This window comes from Aquila chrysaetos, chromosome 2 (genome assembly GCF_900496995.4).
Source record: "Aquila chrysaetos chrysaetos chromosome 2, bAquChr1.4, whole genome shotgun sequence".
Classification (NCBI taxonomy): domain Eukaryota; kingdom Metazoa; phylum Chordata; class Aves; order Accipitriformes; family Accipitridae; genus Aquila; species Aquila chrysaetos.
In genome coordinates, this window is record NC_044005.1 from 23,442,490 (window position 1) to 23,467,883 (window position 25,394).

Below are 25,394 nucleotides of genomic sequence, written 5' to 3' on the forward strand. Positions count from 1 at the left end.
ACAAGAAAACTAAATACCAGCAGAGGGGAAAGGCAGGAACATGTGCAGCAGCCCAGGCTTGTATCAGCTTAGGCTGCCATAGAGACACACATGTGGTTATATATGCAGCTTCACATCATTACTGTATTATAGTCTTAGACCAAATTTAAAAACATGCCCCACTAAAGTGGAAATCACCTTACTGCTCATCAGCAACATCAGTCCTCAGACTGCCTGACAGAGTACACATCCTTTAGAGAAATGAAAACATTTATACACTTTTGATCAACACTTGATGAAACTCTGCAAATATAGCCCTTTCAACTCTTGCAGTCATTTCCATTTCAGGTTTTTATTATGAGAGAATTTTTTTTAATTAACACAGAAAGCAATTTTACATATTTGGTTGATATATGAAGGTATCCGAGCCTGTCATAGGTGTTCAGTCTGTGTGCTCTGCTCTTGGTGCACTTTGCGCCCAAATAATTGGAAAAAAACAACTTCATAGATTTTTTTTCATGGCAGGAGAATGTGAGACAACTCAATGCCAGACTTTCTAACAGGAAGAATTATTGAGGAAAAGAAAGAAGACTGAAGCATAGGTACATTCCTCACCGGCGGAAGCTGCTTTTCATTAATAGCAAAACAGTATACATATCTTGTAAAGCCTTTGAATACTTTGTAATTAAAGATGCCATTCTCTGTAGGGATCATCATGCTCTTTTTCTTTCTGCTTATAGGTTTTATGACCTTTTTCCATTTCTAATGCCTGTTGACAGAAATAAGAGAGCAAAAGGTTCATCAGGTTTTTATTCACCCAACCCAAGTAATCACTTGAATACTTTAACTGGCCAAGGTAGGAACTTCTTTTTAAACTGATCTTGATTTCCACAGATAAATCTGTGCCTACAAGTTGTACATAGGTTTCCCTTGATGCTTGTCATTGATGAGATGTGGTGGATGACTTGAATCTCATGGCATCCTTTCTGATCCCCAGCTGAGTGAAACTGTTTAAATATGTGAATAAGGAATACAGAAACATTTCTATGCACACACATGCTCTTGTTCACAACCCAATACCAATGATCATCTTAGGAGCAGCCTTTCTTCAGACATCCAGTTGCCTGAATATTCATGAATAGCAAGAAGTGGTGTGAGTAAGCTAACCCACCACAAATTTGTGACCCAGCTGCTTTGACTGGAGCTGTGTTTAACAGCCTCTCCATCTTGACATTTTCTAATATGCTCATCACTGTGACATGGAGCACATTTTTGGCTTGCTCCATTGCTGTGGAGGGGGTACCTTCCTTGTTATGAAAGCCTTGCTGACATTTATGGTTTTGCACTGAGTGGAATAAGCAGGCACATTATTAGCCAGATCCCAGTCAGGATATAACAAGAGGAGAAACCTAACTCTCTCCTCTCACAGCATTCAGCTCTCTGGGGATTCATTTATTTCCTCCAAACCTAAGCTGAAGCACAAGCAGCTACTTGAGGCTTGTAACACAAATGGTTTGCAAGTAATGACCCAGTCTCTCCCTTTTCAACTTCTGGACCAAGTGTAAGTGCAAGTGAATGTTATTTCCCACCTCTTTTGGCGTAGCATGGCACCACAAATCATAACCTTCCCTCTCCCAGTCTAAGCTCTCTTGTATGCTGCTGGCAACAGAAATAAGAATCCTAGGGCTCTTTACATAATTTCTCACAATGTCAAAGGAGCATTAACAGAGAGAGAAATCACAACGGACTTTTCTTTTCCAGCTGTGCCGGAAGCCTATATATTCTCTTGATGCATTAAGAGTGGAGCACAAGGATACTAAAGAAATCCATATATTACAACTGTCAAAATGAAGCTGCTTTTAGGAATTGAAGTGGAAGATCACTAAAAGTGGCCAGACTACTTAGGCCAAAAGAAAAAATTACTCAAACCTTCTTCCAAAACTAACTGGGCTGCACAAAGGGCTTTAGCAGGTTGGCAGACATTAGAAGTAGGGAAGGCACATGAGGGCTGCCAGTGCATCGCAGCTTCCCTGGCTCCAGCAGGAATTCTCCCTGCACGAGACTCCCTAGTACATCTGGAAGCCCAGTTTTAAATGGGCCAAGTGATGGGTCTGCTGCAGCAGCTTCCTTTGGGAAAATGATTTCACAATCCCAGTAAATCTTACCATTAAGAATGCTTCCTGACCTTCACAGTGAATTTTCACAGGCCTTGACCTTCGTACACATAAGCAAGTTCACTTAGCCTTTTTTCTTTCCTTTCTTCTGCAAATCACAGTCAAAACAAGAAGCAGAAGTTGTAAAATTCTTATAGGAAGGGTTTCAGAGTTGGGGTGTTTAGTATCTCTAATCCCACAAAAATGGAGGAATTGTGTCTCTTTGACCACCTCCACTCCATCATCTCTGCCTTGAAAGTTCAGCAAAGCTATCACACATTTTATCCTCATTTTCTGAATGATGCTGCTGTCATCAGCCTTTTACTATTACCTACACAGCTTGACTTTAATATCTAAATAAATTTTCATTCCCAATGCTCTGGGCCTTTGTCAAATAACATTCAAATCTTTCTTAAAGACTTATGTCCTTGTAAGATCATAAAACTTAATCTTCATCAGTGTATGGCATGTACATAATTCGATGTGACACACAGATAGATAGATAGCATCCCAAGTTAAGAACTCCCCAGAGACCTCTCCATGTAGTTTTCCTCTTTGGATGTATTGATTTTAAATTTGCCCCCTGGATACAGCCTCTCACTATTTGCTTCTTTCAGTGGGGAAACTGTTTGTTTACTAGACAATAAATAACATCATTAATGCAGACAATAAAGGCAGACTTTTAAAGAAAATGAATGGGACCAAATTGCTGTGGCTGCAACCTGTATTTGTCATGGGTGTCACATGTTTGTCTCATTCCTTCTTTGTTCCAGGAGGGCAAAAGTCAACAGCAACAACAAAACCAGACATTTTAGTTGTGTCTGGTACTAAAGTCTTTGCACTTCATGATCCGCGTCTCTCTTCTCTTGGGTTATTAAAAATATAAAAGGCAATATCATATTTGTTGGGGAGTATTGAACCAGTGTCACCCAAAAGGATCTGGTTTTATCTCTGTGCAATTACTTCCCATCTTTCTGTCTTCGCTATCTGTACCCAAGGAATGTGCTTTGTGACTCTAGTCAAGTGAAACCCAGAGTGTCAGCTGGAGGGAGGATGGGAGCGACACCACCACCTACTGAGAAAGGCATATCTGAGCTTTAATTTAAACTTGTCAAAAAACATAAAAGCTTCTCCATCATTTTGCAACTTTTCTCCCTGTAAATTTCTTGGTTATTCTATTCTGCTCTTTTTTATGCACTCCTTTCAGTGAAATTGGCAATGGCTTAAAAAAAAAGTATATTTGATGTTTTGGGCTGCTGAAACAGAAGAACAGATGGCAGCAAAAACTAACAGGACACCTCTGCAGACAGTCCTGAAAAAAAAGGGTGAAAAATGTTGTTTAAACCACCAGTATTAACAGAAAAAGAAAGAAGGAAAAAACTTTCCTATAATCTGCCTCTAAAACAAGCTGTTCACTGTAGAAGCATATGTTTGTATTGTATTACCAGTAATTTCATGGTGAGCAAAGCTAAATGATCTCAGATTTGACATAAGCTAAAAGCAAGAGTTACCATGGCTCAGCTGACTTTTAGGAGCTTGTTCAGCTGCACTAAATCATAAGTTTAAGCTCCAACACAGATTGGTTAATCTAATGCAATGTTTCAATGCACTAAACTGTGCTGGACTAGAACAGAACAGAAGGAAAGGCACTCTGTTGACCTCCGTGACTGATCATTCACTAACATTTTTAAAATTGTCTGTCTAATTTCTTACACTGTGCAATGCAGCTCAGAAATCTTTGAATCCTGGACCCGTTACCTGAGTCCAGCAAGAAAACATTATTAGTAGAGGAAAAAAACCCTGCTCCCTAAAAAAAAAAAATATTTACATTTGCTCTACATATTGTCTGCTCATTCTTCCTGTATACCCAGGCTTATCTCTGCCATATTATTCTGAAGTGACTTCTTCTTATCCTTATTTCTAGTTACAAATATCATTTTTGACCTGAAAAACTTCCCATTACAATTTTCATTGAATCAGATAACTTCTGAGACTGTTTATCTCAAAGAGGAAGCACTTCCTGACCAATGGAAGAGTTTTATTGGATCATGTGTATTCGTGTCATAATTTTCCAGCCTCAAGTTGTGATGAGGCAACATATCAGACCTTACAGTGTGGAAAAACATACGATTGTTATGCATAACAGGAAGAGTGAAAAAGAAAGTTCGAAAGCTGACAACCTTGGAGTAATTCTTACTCTATGTTATGAGGCCATGAAGTGTAGGAAGAATCATGGCATGTAGACCTTTTCTTTCTGCCTCTGGAGTGACCTACAAGAACATAACCCTGATACATAATTCAACTGTATTATTATTTCTTTAATTTCCACAGAAGAAGTTATTTTGCAGAAGAAATTTAATCACACACAATGACCCAGGCTGCTTTCTCCACTTTCACTCCCTGTCAATTTCTAATCTGTTCTCCTTTTACCAATAAATACAACTAATTGCACCTGGGCAGAAGAGAAGAATTATGCTTCAGATTCTCAGAGATCACTTTCTTTGAACTTTACCAGCAGAGACCCAGGGAAACAAGCACACAACAGATAACCTCCAAATTCCAGGGGAGGACTCATGAATATGTAACCTCCAGGCATCTAATGATTTCCAGGTGCACATCACTAACTAGCTCATCCTTAATTAATTAGCCAGCTGGCCTGGTTTGTCAGCAGCAGTAGAACAGTACAGGCACAGCTTCAAGGTGGGTTGTGTGGTTGGACTTCCAGCTCTATCTGAGATCAGAGAAAGCAGGCAAACTCCTGCTATGGAAACAGCGTTTCCTACAAGTAGAGGCATGCCAAAAATCCAGTTACATAATAAATCCAGTGTTATCCTTGAAAAGTACAGCAATAGTCTTGGTCAAAGACAAATGCACCACTTTCACCTTATCTCAGTAATCAGACCAAGGAACATAGAAATTGCAATAGGAATAGCTGAATATCCTTCAAGGTAAAATAAAAACTCCCCTGCAGACAACTCACTTTTCTTTAGAATGTGATTAATGAGAACATTTCTTGAGTATCTTCCTTATTCAGTTTGTTTATTTTCTTTAGTTTTAAATGCCCACGTCTCTATTTGTACATCATGATACAAGCTGAAGCTAGGAGGAAATGATTACCACTTGTATTAATGTTAGAGATGAACCACTAAGAAAAAGGACAATATGACAAATGTCTCAAAAAAATGTTTTTGATGATCCACTGGAGCATGAGCAACTGAAATGAGCATAGAGAAGGGGCAGTGCAATGAAAGTTTTTGGAGCAACCAGATCTATGTTCATTACTCAAAAGAGGGCATGTTGTTTAGAGTTATCAGGCACTGGATACCAGTGATTTACTCCAACCACAAATCAGAAACAATGCTGGACCTGTCAGTTAGTAAAATGAGTTTGTTTAACTGTAGAGGATGCAGCTGGGTAGCATTAGAAATCAGCAAATTCAAACCAGTCACTTTGCATTGTGTTTGATACAACAAGAAAGCTTTAAATATGGGAGTTGGAAATGTCTTTAGATTATTTAACCCTTTAGGGATTTATTCTTTTTAGTTACTAGGTAAGAGAAAAACATGGACTTTGAGATAAAACATGTGACAACTGTTTTGTGTTTTTACCAAAACAGAACCTCTAACCGAGACCTGGTTGTTCTGGTACTCCCAAGGTGTTTAGTTTCCAGTAAAGCAAATATCCTTTGCTACTCCTGGGTTTATTTTGATCTGGGCTGAAATGGATCTCAACAGGTTCTCTTTAACTAAAGCACATCTTTGTTAAAGAATCATTCCAGGAAGGAATATAGTCTTTTGCTTTTGAGAAATCAAGGAACAGAGAATCTACCACTGTCCTTGGCTATTTTTTCCTACTGCTCAAATTTTTGCTTTGTATCTAATTTGATTTGATTTTTTTTTTTTTTTTCTGGCTTCATTTTATACTTTCTGACTCTCATTATGTTTTCCTCCACTGGATTAAAGAACTCTTTACCACCAGGCATTTTATTCTCAGAAAGGTACTTATACACTGCAATCAAGTCACTCCTTTAGGAAAAACTGAAGAGATTGAGCTCTTAAGTCTCTCAGTATAATGTTTTTCTCTAGCACTTCAATTATTTTTTCAATATTCTCTTTAAAATGTAGACACTTTAGCTGGACTCAGTATTCTGGTATTGGCTCTCACTACACTGTGTACAGAGTAAATCCCTCCCTAATCCTACTTGTTACTCCTTCTTACATTTCCAGGGACCAAGCATTTTTGTTGTTGGGGTTTTTTTCCCCAGAGGAGTGTTCTGGGAGTCTCATGTCACATTGCTCTTCAACTCTAAGCCCTACGTCCTTTCCTGTGTCACTACTTTCCTGGGAACAGAGCTGGATTCTGTAACCCCTGTGTGCATTCAGTTTTCTAGACATACATCTCTGACTTAGTTTATTTGAACTTTTTTCTCTCTCATGAATGGGCCTTATTTTCCAGGTAATTCAGACCACTTCTAATGACTGCCCTCTTCTCACTGATATTTACCATTAGTCAACTCTTTGTTTCATCTTTAAACTTGAAATCATCAAGGATTTAACATTTACTGCTAGAAGATTGCAAAAAATGCAAGTAGCTTGCATCTAGTAGTGTTCATCACACAACCCCACCAGAGATCATCTAAATATAGATGTAGGCTATGGGTGAGTTAGTGAAAAATAAAGTGTCCTATTGTCCCCTTAACCTCGGAGTGGAAGCAAGACAGAAGCAGAATTTACTTTAATCCATAGGAATTGAGTCCTAACTGTGTTTTGATTTCACAGCCTAGGTAATCAAAAAGAAAGAAGCAGGGAAAACAAGAAACTTCTGTTTCTTTTTGTGTCTCTCATTACCTCAAAAACATTTTCTCATGAAGATTCTTCTCCATCACAGTGCTTCTGAATTAGTGGATGGTTTGAAAATTTATTTCGGTCAATATCTCCTAGAGACTCTTGAAAGGGATTTCTGGGTTTGGGAGTAAGTGAAAGATACTTCAATAAAGTCACAAGGGGTGGAAATCCAGGAGATTTTAGTCCAGTTTACTGTGAAATTACTTGTTACTGTTCACATATTTATCTTCAGTACTGCTAGAGAAAACAGCTCTGTCACTAAGTAAAAGATTTTGATTACACTCGGTCTTGGCAGTCTCTCTTTAAGATAAAAGCCTGTGAGGCTGATTTTCAAAGCTGGGTTCCAATTTCAGATGCACCAACTTCAGCTGATAAAATGGCCACTACATTTCTGGAGAGAATATCCTTAACTTCTGCTGTAGCTGGCCATGATCCGTAGTCCTGAAAATCTGGCACCGAAGATGAGCACCCAAAACTGAACCATTAAAGTTTAGTGTCCTCATTTGAAAGTCAGCCTAAGTTTTCCTGTGTCTTTCAATCTCCATCTGCAAAACAATGTACAAGGAATGTCCATGACCTACCTTATACTCACCTCCCCCAGCTCGACTTAACCTATTATTAATGTGAATAAATTATTTTAGTCTAAGATCCTGGGGAAATGTACTGATACCAAATGATTATTACTTTGCCTCCTCAGACAAATAGATGGTCACTTCCCTTTGAAACTATACACATTGTTTGCTATGAAACAACAGGTTTTGTGTGTCATCATGAAATGTCTGAAGAATGGTTAAAAATATCACCAAACCATTATTCTAGCCATGTCCTACTAATAAGGTATTCTACTGCTACCTATAGGAGCAGTTATGTGAAATCAGTGGCTACAGTTCAACTTAGTTTCAACTCGTTATCTCTGAAGAGTAAGGATGGTTTTCGTTTAAGTATTTATCTTTCAAAGCTTCTGAGCAGGATGAGAAATAATTTCCCTGCTTAGATTTGTTAGAATGGTACATTATTTGAAAGCAGAAAGAAGAATAAAATGGGCCAGAAGAATAAAAATGGCTCATAGATTCCATTGGGTTGAAAGTGGAGCTCTAAGCTGAGGAATGGCCCCTTATCATTTAAAACTTTTTCTTGTGATTCTAGCAGATTTTGAAAAGACACAAATGAAAAAAGATCCATGTTGCTGTTCACCTTTCCTGTGTTTTGGTTTGGTTTGGTCTGGTTTAAATTCCTGCACTTTGATGTAGTGAAGAACTAATCTAACCCACTTAGTTCACCTTCTAGCTTTCATGCAACATTGCTATCACCATCAACAATGCAGGTGGTAAGAAGATCAAAGCTGTGTTGTAAATATTCTTGCAAATGAAGTTTCCTAGTGCTTCCACTGCTGTTCATTCATGTTTTTCTTCCTGAATATGCAAGTGAGAGCACAGCAATGCTCACAAAGATCCCCTCTTCCAAGATTTTCCTTGCTCTCAGAGTCATTTGGAAATCTGCATTCACTGATGGCACAGCAATTCATCATGTACTCTGCCAAAGTTTGCAAATAACTGCGGAGGAGAATGGGATTTCTGTACATCTTTCAGGCTGAACCACATGACATTACAGGTAAATACCACAATGGAAGGGAGCTATTTGCCCACCTAACCATCAAGTTTATTTTCAACACTTGAGTTAGTGCCTGTTCCTGTTTCTAGTCCACATCAGCTCCACATGATCCAGCCCTGGGCTTTCTGCCTTCTTCAGCAGGTGCTCTGTACAGTCCATTGACTATATAGAAAGCTAAGGCTCATAATTTAAGCTTGCAAGTTATACATATAAGTAAATTAATCAGAGCAAATCTGAACCTCTCCTCCTCCCCCAATCACCCAGCTTCTTTGATAGTCATCAAATTCTGCAGTGGGATTTTTAGCCATTTCATCAGCTTTGGGACTCAGCCTGCAGTCAATCAGAAATAGTTTTTCATGTCTTTTTCCAATATGCCATTTTGTCATAAGAGCCTGGCAAGTCCTGAAGAGACAGATCCCTGGTTTAGGCAGTAGGAGAAATCCCCCTCGTGATATGCTTACAGCATAATCTTAAAACCCTTCCTGAAACTTGAGATTTGGATAAAGCTTTTTTCAACACTGCCAGCAAGGGACACTGCAAAACAAAAGAATTTCCCTCAAAACACTTCATGGGGATATGTGTACAAGTGCCTGCTTGTAAAGCTCTGGGGAGGGGGAAGCAAACAGGAACTATACATTGGTATCAGACAGGGTAAAAAACGTATGTCAGATTTCAGGCAGATTGTGTTTTCCTGTCTTGTTTAATCTCTGCTGGGGGAGAGAATGGAGATTTGTGCCTGAATTGTTTGCTTTTCTCCTTGTCATTACCCATGTAACAGCTTAAACTCTCCCCTTCTTAATCTGAGGTGACTTACAGAGGTTCCCTATCAAACACAGACACTATACAACACTGTATTAGATTACACACTTTGTCAGAAAATTGGCACTTCAGATACTAAACGATAGCCTGTGCTCTGCAACCATGCTATCATTCTTGCTCTAAGATCTTGTCAGAGCCTATAAATTAAGCAGGATTTGGCCCTGGAGTTACACGAAAGGAAGGGCTGTAGGAAACAGGAGGATGCTGCCTCAACTCACAGGACTAATTTATGGGAAAATTCTCTTCCATCTGACCCAGGACAGGGCTACCACCCCAGCACAGGCTGTCTATTTTAACCTACGCATTACTGAATGAGCAGCAGCATTAGAATGCCACCTAATGCTATTACCTGAAGACTCTGTATCATGGGTGTCTCCATCCATAGGAGCTGCATCTCCTACTGTGGTGCTACGGCATCCAAGCCATAAGAGCTGCTGCCCAAGTATGCACTGACTCAGAAACGATAGCTCTGACAACAGCTCGTCTCCACAAGGCAGTAGGTCATTGCTCTGACAAGCTGAGCCAGCATTGCCCAGAAACTGCACTTGAGTTACTGCAGAAGAAGGAGAATATAGTCAACCAGCTCACCCCTCTGCCACATTCCCATGTACGTTTTAACCCCAGGGATGACAACTGAGGAATCCTTACACTTCAGCCCCTTGCGAGCCTTCTACTGAGGAGATGGAGGAAGCCCTTTGATACTACCTGTAACTATGAGAAAGACTCAGTGAGAAAATGGACAAAAGAATGGTGCAGTGTTCTTGGAGTTCTCCAACACTACTTTCATCCAGTGGTGAATATCCCACAGCAGTTAGGCATAAAACTAAGGATGAATATAATTTTGTCTGGCAGCCTTCCCAGAAGGAGTACCTAAATGCTGTCTTCACAACTGCAGGTATGTTTACTTCAGAGACAGGTAGCCGTACCATCTACAAAGTTCTTTGCTATCGCTAAAAAAGGAGACATCCAATTTCAAAGTAATTATTAGGCCTGCATGGTGCAGTGATTTCAGTCAGACAAAGTGCGTGCACATCACATGAATGATCACAGAATGCCCCAGCAGTGTTATGCTCCTTAGCTGCGCAAGGACTCAAAGCATCAGTAGCTTTGCTGCAGCCACGTTGCTGCAGGACATGAGGATATGTTTGTGTGCAAAATCAAGGTAGAAAAAACACAAGGCAGTTTGCAGGAACACAGAAGTCCTTCTTCAGGTCTGAAACAGAATTAATAAGATTTCGAGCTAATGACAAATAAGTGACATTTGCTTCAAGTGTACATGGAGTTGTTTTGAGTAACAAACACCCTGTAGAGGAGAGGGAGCAGGTGTCAAAACCCCCTGGTTTGGGGCGGCTGCGGCATTGCCCTTTCTTCTTGTGTTTGAGCAACAGCGAGGGCTAGCAGTGCAATGACAGAAGGACAGCTATGCCATTTTCCCAGCCCCCAGCCAGACGCATTCAGGCCGTACACCCTGGTTTCAAGCTTAATGCAAAGGGCTGCACAAACAGTCGGTTGCCCTTCGACAAATTGGAGCTCCTCTTTGCCCGGCGCTTGCGAGGGTGCGACTCGGCCCGTCAGCGTGGATTCAGGGAGCAAAAAAGCGGGTGGAGGCAACGCGGGCACAGAGCCGTCCTGCACAGGGTCTCCTTTAAGCACCTTCCTGCCGCTGCCAGCTCGAAGGGAAAGCTGGTGCAAGAAGCAGGCAGCGTTGGGCAGCACCTGCCCTGCAATCCGGCCCGGCTGGCTGGAGCGTATAGTTACAGTGCTCTCTGGTGGCAGATGAAATCCTCACCCACCTTCCCAGCCTGCAAAGAAGGGCGCGGATGTCCTGAATCCCGAGCTTCTCTTTCTCCCTGCGAGTACGAGGTGATGAAGTCTAGGAGCATAAGCAAATACTCAGACAAGCACAGATATGCATTTCAAAATCCGTGGAAAAGTTGTGCAGATACAACTACGATTAAAATTCTCAGCACAGCAACACTGCTTATTTTTAATAGCTTTGTGAAAGCAGAGGCTTTTCTGCTCTGTCACGGGCACATTTTTTGTATGGAAATGGATGCCACAAGCAAAAAAGAAATACTTTCTTGTCTCTAAGTGAATGCCCACATACCAGTTTCACCAGCATGAAAACTCTTGGCACAGCGTAACACAGAACAGTCACTCCCGCAATGCCTGTAATCTGCAGATCTCTGAATACTTTACACAGCTCTCTGATGAAGTTTAGAGTGTCACAGTAAAGAAAATACTCATATACCTGGGGCATAGCTGTAGAGAGGCTACAAGACTTGCAAGTTGAAATATAGCAGGGAATACTGGGGTTTGGTCTCTGCCTCCTACCAGCGACACCAGACTTGCAAACACAAGAAGCCACATGCCAGACTCTTAGATTTTCTTCTGATTGAGTCACCAACTACAAGCCATGAAGGGTTTACCAACACAGAATCACAGAACCACAGAATGGTTGAGGTTGGAAGGGACCTCTGGAGGTCATCAGGTCCAACCCCCTGCTCCAGCAGGGCCACCTAGAGCTGGTTGCCCAGGACCGTGTCCAGATGTTTTCTGAATATCAATCACCAAGGATGGAGAGTCCACAAACTCTCTGTGCATCCTCTGCTAATGCTTGGTCACCCTCAAAGTAAAAAAGTATTTCCTAATGTTCAGGTGGAACCTCCTGTGATTCAGCTTGTGCCCATTGCCTCTTGTCCTGTCATGCATGTCCTTCCATGTTGCACGTGTACACCAATATTCCATATTTCACAGCACACAAGCCTTTCCTACATCCAAACCCATCTGTACTGGCCACTGGGATGCTTTAAAGGAGTTACTACTGCTGGATACAGAACCAGGTGACCAACAGCCCATTAGAGGGAGTAGGGGGGAGGGAGTAATATGTTTTGCTTCATTTATACGTGAGAGAGACAAACAAGCAGACTTTTCAACAACTGAATGCAAGCCTTCCTTGCTACAGTGAGGAACAATTTCTAATATTTTAGTAATTATAAGTTAGTATTTTCATTTCTCAGTGTCCACTCTGGCACCTCTGCCAAGGCTTTGCTGGCAGACCTGAGCTTGCACTGATTATGTACTGAATCAAGCAAAGGCAAGTTGGGCCATAAGCAGAGGCTGCTTATACATATTATACATATGCTCAACACAACCTCAGCAGGTAGGATACTGCCACAGGAATGTGACAACATATGATATTGCTGGTTTGGAGGGCAGGCAGGCAGAACCTGTCACAAGACTTCAGTCTGTACAGAACATAGAATTAGACATTTTAAAATGAAGAAATTTCTATTAGGACACAACCAACTAACAACTCTTGAATTCAGTCATGTACACTTTACACCAGAGAAACTCAGCTGAAGCCATGAGACAAGCAATAAACTTCATCTGGTTTCACAAACCTGTAACTCAGTGCAGAACTTGCTCTCACCTGTGAGGGTGAGACTGAAACAAGCTGGCTGGAGAGCTGAAATAATAATAACAATAATAATAATTATTATTATTAAAAAGTTGAAGGTACTTTCCAACTCCAGTACCCAGTCCAACTCCCATTTCAAAAGCCCTAAGAATTGCACCTAAAGACTTAGGCACAGAGTCAGTTCAGACTTAAGCTATACACAGCACCTGAGTCCCACTGGCTGTTCAGATACAGGCTCTTAGCTCAAGGCAAGAGCAAGAGGGCTCGACTTAAGTTACACCAAAACATTTTGTGTTTGCTGTAGGCTAAAAGAATACCTAGACCAGCTGATTTTTGGTCCTTAGCATACATGTGATTTTTTTTCCCTCATCAGGTCAGTCACATTCCCACTGAACTCGCTGAAGGGGATCCAATTAAGCCAGGCAAATAATTTTGTATGAGCTGGATGTCCTTTTTTACTCTCCACAAAATACACACATTTATTCAAGCATTTGTGTGGCTTGCTTTGAATACCAATATTAAAAATTAAACATTTCATACTGATTTCTTTTAAATAAGTCATAGAAAAAATCCACAGCCAATGAATGAGCAATCAAAAAAACGAGAACAGAATAAAATTGCAGTATAAGCTATTTGTCAGAAACTGTTCACTTGTTTTTATGTTGATCTCTCCAGTATCAACCTGGGAGAGATGGGGTGGGGAGGAAACAACAACACACAGAAAAGATACCCTTGACTAACTCCTCGATCCCCAGAAGTAGCTATCTGCAACACTTCGTGCGGTAAGATTCACAGCAGGTTTTACTGTTGCTATGGTTATTCAAAATCTTCTTTTCAACAGGAGTGAAAGAAATTCTCCAGGTCTCTGCAATACATAGTAACACAGCTGTCTCACTGTCAGGGTCTCCACATGGGGGTAGGCTTCAACAGCATCACCCTAAATCTAAACATCAAACATCAAATTAAGGTCACTTAAATATTTAAGAAGAATGAAAAGTGACAATTACTTAATGTAGAAGATGGAGATGGTGTGAGAAGAAAAGAAAGAGTGGGAAGGAAGGAAGGAAGGAAGGAAGGAAGGAAGGAAGGAAAGAAGCCCACACCTTTAGAAAGTGTCCTTTTCCCAATTTTGCAAGTATAGTCCCAAAACACTGAGTGGGATACAGATTTCAGGAGGTACAGAAATACATTTGAGTTCTGTCACTAACTGTAGTGTTGTCTTCAGCATCTATATTGTAAACTTAATAGAACTGCTAGCATCTGAATGAAAGTATTAACCAGTGAAGTCAGTGCTGAGCAGGACAAGGCTCATAATACATTTATTATCCCCTCAGGTCACTGATTAGCAATGTAATGTGATGAATTATTTAGCTGATGCATGGTTTTCTTCCTCATCCAATTTTTTATATTCTTCCCCATTCCTTCAAACAGGCAATGAGCTTGAGTTTTCTAGAACATGAATCAAATCAAGAGTCATGATTTCACCACTTCTATTATTCAGCAACTTTATATTCGATGCTGAACGGTTCTGTTCATTCTTCCCTAGCTGGAACTGACACAGCACAAAAACATGGAGCAACTTGGATGCTACCATTTAAATACAGATTATATCACGTCAAGGAAGGTTGCAACTCAAACAGGTCTCTGGTGACAGAGAACTTCCTCAGGTGTCTTCACTTCAGCATACCATGCTCAGAGGGCTGTGCTGTGCAGTGTTTTCACCTCCTACAGCATAGGCTCAACTCCCAAATCAGGGATGCATTTAATGATCTCTTTCAAGACTGCATAAGAGCACATCACTATGTAGAGCTATACTCTCTGTTTTCCTGTTCCTATTCAATGATCTTCTGCTTATTCATCTGAGGTCGCATTAGTTTTCAGCAACAGCATCACACTGAGAGCTCTTGTTCAGCCAATTAGCCACCCTGACTTCTAACTCCTTTCAGGGTCACTGTTTCCCTGGAAGCAAGTACCCACTTTGCATGTGTAGCCTGTCGTCCTTGGTCCCAAACACACAACCTTGCATTTGGCTACATTAACATTTGTGCTGATTAAACAAGACCCACTTCCCAAATGAACTAGATTGATCTGTCAAACTGATCCAACTTTACCACTGTTTACTCTTACTGATACTGTATCCTCTGCAAATTTTATAGGCACTGATTTCCTCACTTCTGAACCATTAATAAAACCACTGAATTGTATTAGGCTGGAAAAGATCCCTGTGGAACCCTCCTGGAAATACCCTCTGTGGATGATGATTCCTTATTTACAATTCCTTTTTTGAAATCCATCAGCCAATTATAATCTATTTATTATGTGCTACATTAATTTTGCATAGTTCTAATTTTTGAATTGGAATGTCATGTGGTATGAAGTCAAATGCTTTTGAGAAGTGCAGGTAGATGTCAGCACAGCTTCTCTTATCAGCCAACCTTGACAAAAACAAAGTTGTGTTTGCTTAAGCAGATCTGTTCTCCATAAAGTGAGATGTGCAACAGTTGCTGCTTAAGACTCTGAGTTGAAACAAAATCCTGCATCTGGACTCTTAATGAGCAATGAGGAACTGTAGCAGCAAGATTTTAAACGGGAAGCAGATCAGTTACATTTTCTTACTGCCAAACCCAAAGGTTTTCAATCACTGTCCACTGCATTTATTTGTAATACATACTATGTGTGTGTGGAGAAAGGGCTCACTGGGGATGTCTCAGCACTTCAAGCCACAAACACTTACTTACCTCTGTGGTATAAGGAGATGAACTGAACAGCACATTTTCTTACTCCTCATTCTGGTTCACTAGCTCCTGTCTGTCATCTCTAAGGAGACCTTGTGGAAGAGTTTCTCTCAGCTTTATCTCTGTGTAGAGAACAGGTCCTGCAAAGAGCAAAGGCAAAGAAAGTGTCATGTTTTGATGAGACTTGATTATAAATCTACAAGATAGTTTTCAGCTTAAGGGTGTAACTGAATTACCGTGTGAGAAACACAGAGGCAGGACCTTTGCTGATCAGTTGATGTCTAAAGCTCTAGAGGGCTGTCTCATCTATTTCTGCATCACCTTCTAGAAAAACAGGCAGATTACACAACAGCTGCTGTACAATCTGAACCTCTCACAGAAGTCCTAGAAACTCAAAGAACAGTTACTTGAGATGGGGTGACAGGACTGCTCCAAGCTGAAAGGGAGAGCTCTGTCTCTTCCTCCTCACTCCCCTCCACCCATATACATGCAAGAGCAGTGCTTTTTGGACTCACAACAAGATGATTCATTTTTCAAGACTGCGAGACAACTAACCTACAGAAAAGTGTCAGCAAGTTGGATTACCTCAGTAAAGCACTGGACAGAGGGAAAAGATGGGACTGCATGACAGAGAAGGTGAAGGTGGAGAGAGAAACAGAAGAGTAGGAAAGGGGAGAGAGACCTTTTCCTCCAGTGTCAATGAACTACTACTAAAGTGGCCTTTGAGCTATTTCTGAAAGGACAACATAAGCTGGGATGGTTTGGTGCTGTTCCCTGAACAGCACGGTGGCTGCCAAAGAACAAAAGAAAGTTATCTGCTCCTCTTCCAACCATGACCCTACAGCAGCTGAAGAGTCCCTCATGCAAAGAGAGGTCTGCCCACCAATTTGGGGCAATTTCAGTTCCTCTCTTGAGCACCAGAAGGTAGTTGTGATAATTCAATAAGCATTTGTGTTCCTCACTGTACTGAATCATTGCCTCACAGCAGTGCAAGGAGCTTGAGGCTGGTAGAGCTGCTATGTTCTTGCACATCAAAGGCCCAAAAGAAAACTGATCATCAGTGCCTTTTTTTGTAAAGAGACCAGCAGATACTACATTCTGTCACAGCCTAGATACTACATCTGTATATCTGAATTCCCATGCCTTATAATTGGGTAATAATTTTGTCCCACTTTTCCAATATCAGTAAAGAATAAAGTTGTGTGTAGTTTAACAGCTGCTATATATATATATATATATTTTAACAAGAGGCTGCTCTTCAAAAGTAAATTAATCTCTGTGTGTATGCATGTACTTCCATACATAGGAGTCAGATCCTCTGTCACTTCACAGATGATGCTGATGGGCTATAATTTGCAACACAACTTGGAATTCTTTCTCTGAAATTGCTAGGCAGTCTATGGAGTAGCAAGGAGTAACAATAATAATAAATCAGCACATAAGAATTTATGTAAAATTAATGTTTTCGGTAACAATTTAAAGATACTGCTTTTAAATACCAAATTTCTTTCAGTTGTCTACCATAATGACAAATTCTTTTTTTCAAGGAAAATGCATAGTTCCTGACCCCAAAGTCAACATAAAGCAAATTGAACAAAAGCACTGTAAATTATCTGGACACAGAAATGAATTTGTTGCTAGGGTCCAATTCTGAACCCCCAACTCATAGTATTGAATACCTCAGATTCAATACCATGCGGTTCTACATGCTATCAGTAATCAAAAGACCCACATGGGAAACACAGTACTTCTCGTGATGAATCAGATTGTACTAGTGAGTTTGAATCTTTCAGTGTGATTTACCATGTGTATTTACAGTCATACCTATGCAATCCCATTGCAATCAGTATAGTAACAGTCATCATATGAAAGATATCATTGGCAGGCACTGTACATAAACTTGAAACAGATAGCTGTAACACAGGACAGATTGATCCAGTACTGGAAGTCACTCCTAAATTTAATACCAGACTTGACTTTGATTTGCTTTAGTTCTCTTGGATACAATAGCAGCCTTGTGATCTCAAGCCCATGATGCTATTAACTCACTTAATACAGATTTACTCACTTTTAAGAATTGGTAATAGTTCCCTGTGGTCATTTCGGCCACCTCTTAAAATCAAGGTCTCTCTGGACATTCCTTCAAGTAATTTATGAATGGGTCAATGAAACTGTTAATAATTCCAGCTGTCTTCTCTCACTCTCCTCATGTTTCAAAGGAGTGAGGTTTACTCCCTTCTAATGTGGATAGCAACATTTCTCGCTTGGCTTAAGATGGGTGACTGCTATTGTTTCTGAACTACTGCACAAATAAGAAGATGTGGATTTGGAACAGACTTTTCTAACGTCCTACAACATACCATTTAAGAGGACAGAAGTGGAGGATACACTTAATGTTGCATAATTCACTGAGATGCAACCCTGTACCACTGCACATGCCTGTATTAGTGAGCTTTAGAAGTAAAGGGGTTTAACTCTCTGCTAACACTGTGCTAACATAACTACAACCTTTATTTGTCAAAAGCTGCTTCTGTAGTTTCAGCTACCTTTGTAGATTACAGATTCATACAGTGTTGTGTTTGATAACTATTGATAGGACCTGCAAAACACTAGGCCTGTACTGCTATAAAGAAACTGGCTTTTGTGTTGGCTGATCTTTAACTAGCTGCTGTATTAACTCAGTTCAGAAAGTGACTGTGCAGTCAGTAACGCTGCACATCAGTTCAGTGAGCTATGAGGCTGGCTGAGCTACCGAGGAAACTCGCCCTCATTGTTTGATTCTTCATTTGAGAACTTGTGAAAGTGATGATGAGCACCTATGAGGCTGCAAACGATGTACTGTCTGGTAACTATATGCACAGCAGGGAAAATATACAGAAAAACTGTAACAGCCTGAGAACGAAGGTAGTTGTCCAAGCTAGTCCACTGTAACTGTATAATGACCTGGTAAGCCTGGGCTAGTCTCTTGCTGATGCTCTGTTGACCTTGTAAGTGCAACAGTTTCAAAACCAGGACCAGGAAAATTCATAGTTCAGAGTTGGAACATTAAACCGTTTCAAGCTGAGTTAGGACTTAAACCCTAGGTTTCCTCTCAGACGATAAACAGATATGTATGTCCATGCCCATGTCACTTGGCATTCTGCCCAGGTTTACTTACTCTAAATCCAAGCTGCCCTGATGGATGTATAGAGACTTGTAACAGAAATATTAAGATCAGCACAAATTAAGTATGAATGGAAGTGAATGTGTGCGAGCACCAGACGAAAGAGTAGAAGAAGTGTTAAAAGAATGGTCTGCATTGATAACAACGGATACTGTTCCCAGAACTAGAAATGAGAAATGTGCTGTTCATGTCAAGACCAGAAAGCCTGCACTCTGGTAAAACCATAGCATAGATGAGTCATCAGGAGGAGATCCTACCTTTTGACAACAGGAGGATGGCATCAAGGTCACAGCCCATCACATATGCCATTCCTTTTCTTGTTAGCCCACAAGGAACACAGGCTACAGCTACACAGACGTGTATAGATTCCAAACGTATGTTACAAACAAGACAAAATGGACAATTAGCAGTAACCTTGCCTAAGATTTATGGAGACTTATGCAAGATTCTGAATCAGAGGACAACCCCATAATAACAGCTAATTCCTAAGGAGTTTAAAAGACCAGTCCCAAAACTAATCCAACGTCATCAAACAAGAACTCCAGAATGTGATGAGCACTCAATAGCTGGCATATCTCATCCCCCATGCGGCACAAAATTGATCTTGGGCACACACATGCTAGTATTTGTGACCATGTGGGTGTGAGAGTGTGAGTGGGTTAAATCAAAGTATTTAGAGTTTCTGAAAATGAGTATCAACATCCCCATCCACAAGGTTTTGTGACAGTAATTTCTGACAAGTGAAGATAAACTGCTTCTAGTACTGGCTATGCCAATTTTTCAGGTATGTCTTCAGGACACTTCATTGTACCATACAGATATGTCCTCTAGGCCATCAGCTCCTGATGATCTAAATAGGAAATAAAGGAAGATAGAATTTAGGGAACACAGAGAATTCTTAGCACCTTTTAGGTTAGTCTCAGACATCCTAAATTTGATGTTGACTTCTTACAGAGAAAATGAGAACAAAGCTGAGTAGAAATGGTGAACAAAACAGATGTATAAGCAGACCTAAGACTGTCCCCCCATCTAATCTTTCAGTACCTGATTATGGTTCCAGATGTTCTCAAGCCCTTTAGATAATCATGTTCTTCTATTTTATAGACATTTGGCAATTATCACTATAGCTGCTTGTTTAAAAAAAAAAAAAAATAGTTGAAGTAGATAAATAAGACCTATGATAACGAAATATATCATCCACCCATTATCCCTTCAATGTATGCAGCCTGCTGGCATGGTTCAGAGTTAATTTACATGATAGATGTTCCTACTTCAGCCTAAAACAAGGCTGGTCTGCATGTCATTTCCTGTCAGGAGTTGCTGAACCTCAATTACTTATTTGAGATAAATGATGTAATAAAAACACACTTTACAGTCCAAAACCCACCTCCATCTACTGTACAATGCCTGGTTTTCTGTTTGATTTTTCCCCCCACTAAGACACTAGCCACAGTAAAAAAAATTGTTCTGGTACCTGAGCAACACAACATCCCCTTATTTTTTTCCTTGTAAATAACCTAGCTGCCTCAGCCATTACAGCTGCTCTCCTGTTCACTCCCAACTGTCCTAACAAAATGTAATATAAGGAAGAAGAGGGTAACTTGTAAAGTCTGTGGCCAATGCACTAGCTGAAGCTTCAGGAGCTAAAACTTGTTAGGTCTTATTTAACTGGCCCATGTTACACATATTTCTCTGCTATGTCGACTGGAGAACAATCTAAGAGAGAGAAAAGGGACTAGAAAAAGTTATTTCATGGCAGTGCCAACTTCTTTACCTTTCTTACTCTATCCAACCTGCCTATGAGTAACTGAGGGCTCCCAGAGCTGGCTGAATTCAGTAAGAAATTAAAATCACCAGAAAGCAGTTATTCCTGTCATAGAGCAGTACTCAATGAGATCAAGAGCTGTTATAACAACAAATTAAATTAGAGTCTGTCTCCTCTGTGTGCAGTTTCTCAGTTTATGTATATAAGAAATGCAAAGGAAAATACCCCATGGGGTGTGGCAAAGATCAATACATTAATGTGTTGTATTTGAAAATGTAAAGTGCTATTAAGTGCTAGACTGATTATTTTAATCAGCACTGTTTTCACACCATCTGCAATTCTATGGCTACAAATGTGGCTGTGGAATTATATTCCAGGTATACAGAATCTCTCTCTACTGCTCAATTTGTATTTCATCATTAGCACAGCATCCAAATGCTTAAGATGAAATCACATTCAACCGCAGAATGAAACATGAAAGAAAATGCAATGCTATCAAATTTCTTCTTCTGAAGGGCCCAGACTGGCATTGTCAGATAGTCAATTGAATGTATGAGACATTTTTGATGTACTTAGTCTTGATATGCTTTTGTAAGAGCCAGATTTGGAGAGTGGTGTTAAATGTAGGCCTTTTAATTTTTATTTTCCTCAGAGATACGGTAACTGATATATAGAAAGTGATAAAGCAAGCTTTAGATGGAAGACTCTCAGCTCTGAAACAATAGAAAATCACATACTTTATCTTTTTTATTTACAGGTTAACACTTTAAAAATAAAGATGTTGAAATGTTTTCTTAATTACACACACTAAATACCTTTTCTAACCTTAAAAAGAAGAGCAGGCAGTACAGAAATCAACAGAGAGAGGGTTTAGCAAGAAATCTGATAGTGCTTGCTAAAGAAACAGCACTGAGGTGCTAAGGAATTCTGTGATAATCTGCACTGCACCCTGAATTTTCTCTGGTATTGCTCTGCACTGCTAAATAGCTCTGGAACATGCTCCTGCTGTCTTGTTATGGCTATGGTAAAGATTAGCTCTTGACTTTGATACTAGAGGGTTATGCTACTCTTAATAAAGCAGTCTACTGATCAAAAGTCAGTGCCCCCTTTTTCTTTTTGTTACTTTATACTGTGGAGCCAGAGGTTCACCCATTACCGAGTTCATATCTGATTCAGCTGCTAGTGGCCAGAATGCCATCTGCCATGAAGGACAGCATGGCACCTGCACCAACTCCTTCCGTACAGGCCGGTCTGCGCCCTCAGTAGGGAGCTACAGAGGAGAGGGCAAGAGAGTCAAAGACAAATTAACAAACAACAAAACTATTTGTGAAACCTGCCACACTGAGAGACACAGAGAGCTACAGTTACAGAGAAAGTAAAGCCCTGACAGGGATACAAAAAACACACCTACCCCACCCCAGTGTGGGCAAATAAAAGGAGAACCAGGGTGCCAAAGTGATGCAAGGTTTTTTCCCTTTCTTCTCCCTTCCCTTCCCTTCCCTTCCCTTCCCTTCCCTTCCCTTCCCTTCCCTTCCCTTCCCTTCCCTTCCCTTCCACACCCTTCCCTTCCCTTCCACACCCTTCCCTTCCCTTCCACACCCTTCCCTTCCCTTCCACACCCTTCCCTTCCACACTCTTCCACACCCTTCTTCTCTCTTCTTTTCTTCTGCAATAAGATGTGTTCAAAGTCTCTAGAGTTTGAGTGCTTTTTCTCCATAGACACATATATCAAGAAGGCTGGAGATTTGTGGCCAAAAATGTAAAGTTAATTTGGTCCTGAATTTACATTTGCACATCTTCATAGGAAGCAGCATGTGTAACCTCCAGGAATTAAACGTACTGCAGTCAAAAGCCATTGGCACCAGTGGGGTATTAAAGAACAACTGGAAAGACGATGGCTTGAAGAAAGCCGAGCCATCATTAAGCCCGTGTTCTGTGCCAAGGTTATTGCCATAATAGGTCTTTTTAAAAGCACTGAGGAAAATAAACATTACAGAGAAAGTTATTTCTTGTATTGAGCCAATACTCCTCCCAAGGGTTTTTGCAGTTTTGAAGGGTGCTGCTTTTACTTTTGACACATGTTTTTCCAAAAGTCTTTAGGAACCAATGCCTGGATTGCCTCATATTTTCTGTAATTTGAGGCACAGTGATGAACTTGGCATCTTTTCAGAAATGAGCCAGCATTCATTTTCGTTGAGATGGACTGCTGTAGGTTATGGCCAATAGGTAATGATTGGAAAAGCACCACCTCTACACCCACTTTCTCATACCCAAATGCATTATTGCAGTCTAGAAAGTCTGTTTCTTGTTTGGAATGATTTCTAGGAAGTCCTCTGGGCCTGTGTAAAATTTACTGAAGCTATAAATGCTGAAAGGCCAAGCTTTTGTAAATGGCCCAGTCTTGGCTATATGGACAAGAGCTGGCTGACCAAAAGGAGAACACATAGTGATGTCAAGTTGCAAAAGAGATGATCAGAATGTTACACCAGATTTCTGTTGGCATAAACCTAAGATAATTACTGCTTTTTTAGACCAATACAAATGAGAAAAAATGAGATTCTTGTATATTCAGACTATTCATTTTTGTAGTTGAGCAATTTGTAACTCTTTATGTAATCATATTTATCTGTGTCTCCTTTCCATACTCTGGCAGCTTGCAGTAAGTAGAAGGGAACAACATAAGGTGCAAGAGCAGAGCCTGGGGAAATATTGGAGAAGCCACTGGTACATGACCAGAACTCCTGCTGTGTAGTTCTCTTACTAAAACAACACTTTGGCTCTGAAACGACAGAATCCACTCTTACTAAACTAGCATGTTATAAGTACTTCACTATGTCATGTTCCCTCTGTTACTCACTCTTGAACCAATTATTATAGCCCCTTGCTTTGCTGCTCCATTGTAACCTTTCTGAACCTAACCATATGTGAACAAAACCAAGATTACATGAGAGGATTCCAGTGGTGCTTGTAGAGCATTGGATCCCAATCATAAAATTGGGGTCTGTATATCATAAATCAAGTAATGCAAATACATAGAGTAAAAAAAAAAATAAAAAGAAAAATCAGGTAGGGTAAAAAAACTAAATCCGTATAGCAGTCCAAAATGTTGAGCCTGAATAAGAAATGTGCAGCAGTTTTAAGGATGGGCAGCCATTCCAGGCTTGCATGTTTTCCTGCAGTAGATGTAGATGTTAATCTGCCTATAAAAGGGCTTCCTTTTGCATTCAAGCAAATTAAACACAGAGGATTAAACTGAATCTTTAAGCATTTTTTTTTATTTTAACTTTGTTTTTTCTTCCTACATGCAGTCTTCTCCCCAAGCTCCCTATTGTCCTTTTTCTCATATTACATGCAGTCTTTTATACCTAGACAAGGCTAGAAGAAAACATGCCTCAGTAATGGGTGATAGGGCAAGATCCACAGCAAAGCAAGAGTTAACATATGCTAGTCTCTTCTGAACAGTTAAAGCCGTATCAGAATGAGAATATTTTGTTTAGAGACAACCTTGTTATCCATGGTTAAATCAACCTAATCAAATAATTGAAAAACCAACTTAGGTCTTTGATATGGGAGAGAAAAGATTTGACATGCAGAGTCATCAGACTGAAAAAGAGATTTTTTTCTTCTGCTTTTGGGTCTTCTGGCAGTCACTTAATTATTTGCAGCACCTCAGCTGTTGGCTGCTACAAAGTTCCCCAACACTACTCATGTAAGGAATAAAAAGCTAGTTTTAATTAAGAATAGAGCCAATTCCAAAGCTTCCACTAGCATTTTCCCACCACTTCCTCACCTATATGTAGTCCCACTCCTCTTATCAGAAAAGCTTCTGGAGTCCACTGAGGACAAGAGTGGAAAAAGAAGTTATTCACTAGAGAGGTTTTGAGCCTTCCCCACTTCTTTTTTTTTTTTTTTAATAATGTAAGACTTGAAATGGGCAGGGATAGGAGATGAATCAGCTGAGATTTCTTCTGTGTGGAATATAATCAGGAGAACAGTTTCTGGAGGAATCAAGATAAAAGATTCATCTGGCAGAAGGTGAGTTCAAGTTAAAACACAGTTTGTGTTTCTAGAGGAAATCTACAAGTTTGCAGTATTTCACTTTTTTTTTTTCTAAGCCCTTCATTGGACATGTTAGCTGGCATATTCTTTTACAATATTAATCTGCTGCAGTACCCTTCACTTTGCTTTACAGATATGAAGAAAAATGGGTAACTCATTAATCAGCTTCCATCCAGTAACCAGTAAGGCAGGAATTTTACTGACTAGATTGTATCATACTAGCTGGGGAAAAAAAGATGACCTAAAGCTAAGCAAAACTGAAGGGGTATTAAACCACATGATGTATAACTCTTCCCAATATGGGTAAGTAGTTTTAATCATTACTGATTACTATAAATATTTCAGCCTTGTTTTCCTTCTAAATCACCAATATTTTTCAGTCTGGTAGAACTTCTATCTTTTGAAAACCAAAGGGATTTCACATTCAGTCAAGGTATGCTCATGTTAACAAGTGATATGTAGAAATCTGTACCAGTGACAGAAAATAAGGGGTAGGAAAAACATTTGGGAAGTTCTAGCTGACAGCTGAACCTCAAAGGGCTGCATTAGCAAAGTGACAGAATTAATCCATAACTACCTGTTCACTTTGCTTAAATCAGCTGCGGGAAGAAATCACTGCCAATGCCTAGGGGCAAATAAAAAATGTTCATAACGGCCAAATTCTGAAAACAGTCACAGCAATCACAAAAGTCACAGAAATCATTAGAAAAATATCTTTCTTGAAAAATTCTCTTTGTAGATATTTTTTCTTCATCTTGGATTAGATGTGGTTGTCATGACAGAGAAGCTTAAAATATCCACTGATGGACTGGGCAAGTTACCGAAAATGAAATGTTTAAACAAAC

At 40.0% G+C, this 25,394-nt stretch overlaps 1 long non-coding RNA gene across 2 annotated transcripts in view; it reads right to left on the reverse strand.

Moving 5' to 3' along the window:
* The window catches only part of LOC115336560, a 30,151-nt gene extending 14,455 nt beyond the window's left edge, over positions 1–15,696 (reverse strand). Inside the window, exons 1-3 of one of the 2 annotated variants that reach the window (XR_003921829.1) lie at positions 15,566–15,696; positions 13,558–13,692; positions 12,812–12,875 (exon numbers count right to left, since the gene is read on the reverse strand). This is a non-coding gene — a long non-coding RNA (uncharacterized LOC115336560). Of the gene's footprint in view, positions 1–12,811; positions 12,876–13,557; positions 13,693–15,565 lie in introns of those variants that run through there. The other variant, XR_003921827.2, reaches the window with a different exon arrangement.
* Positions 15,697–25,394: the final 9,698 nt, after the last annotated feature.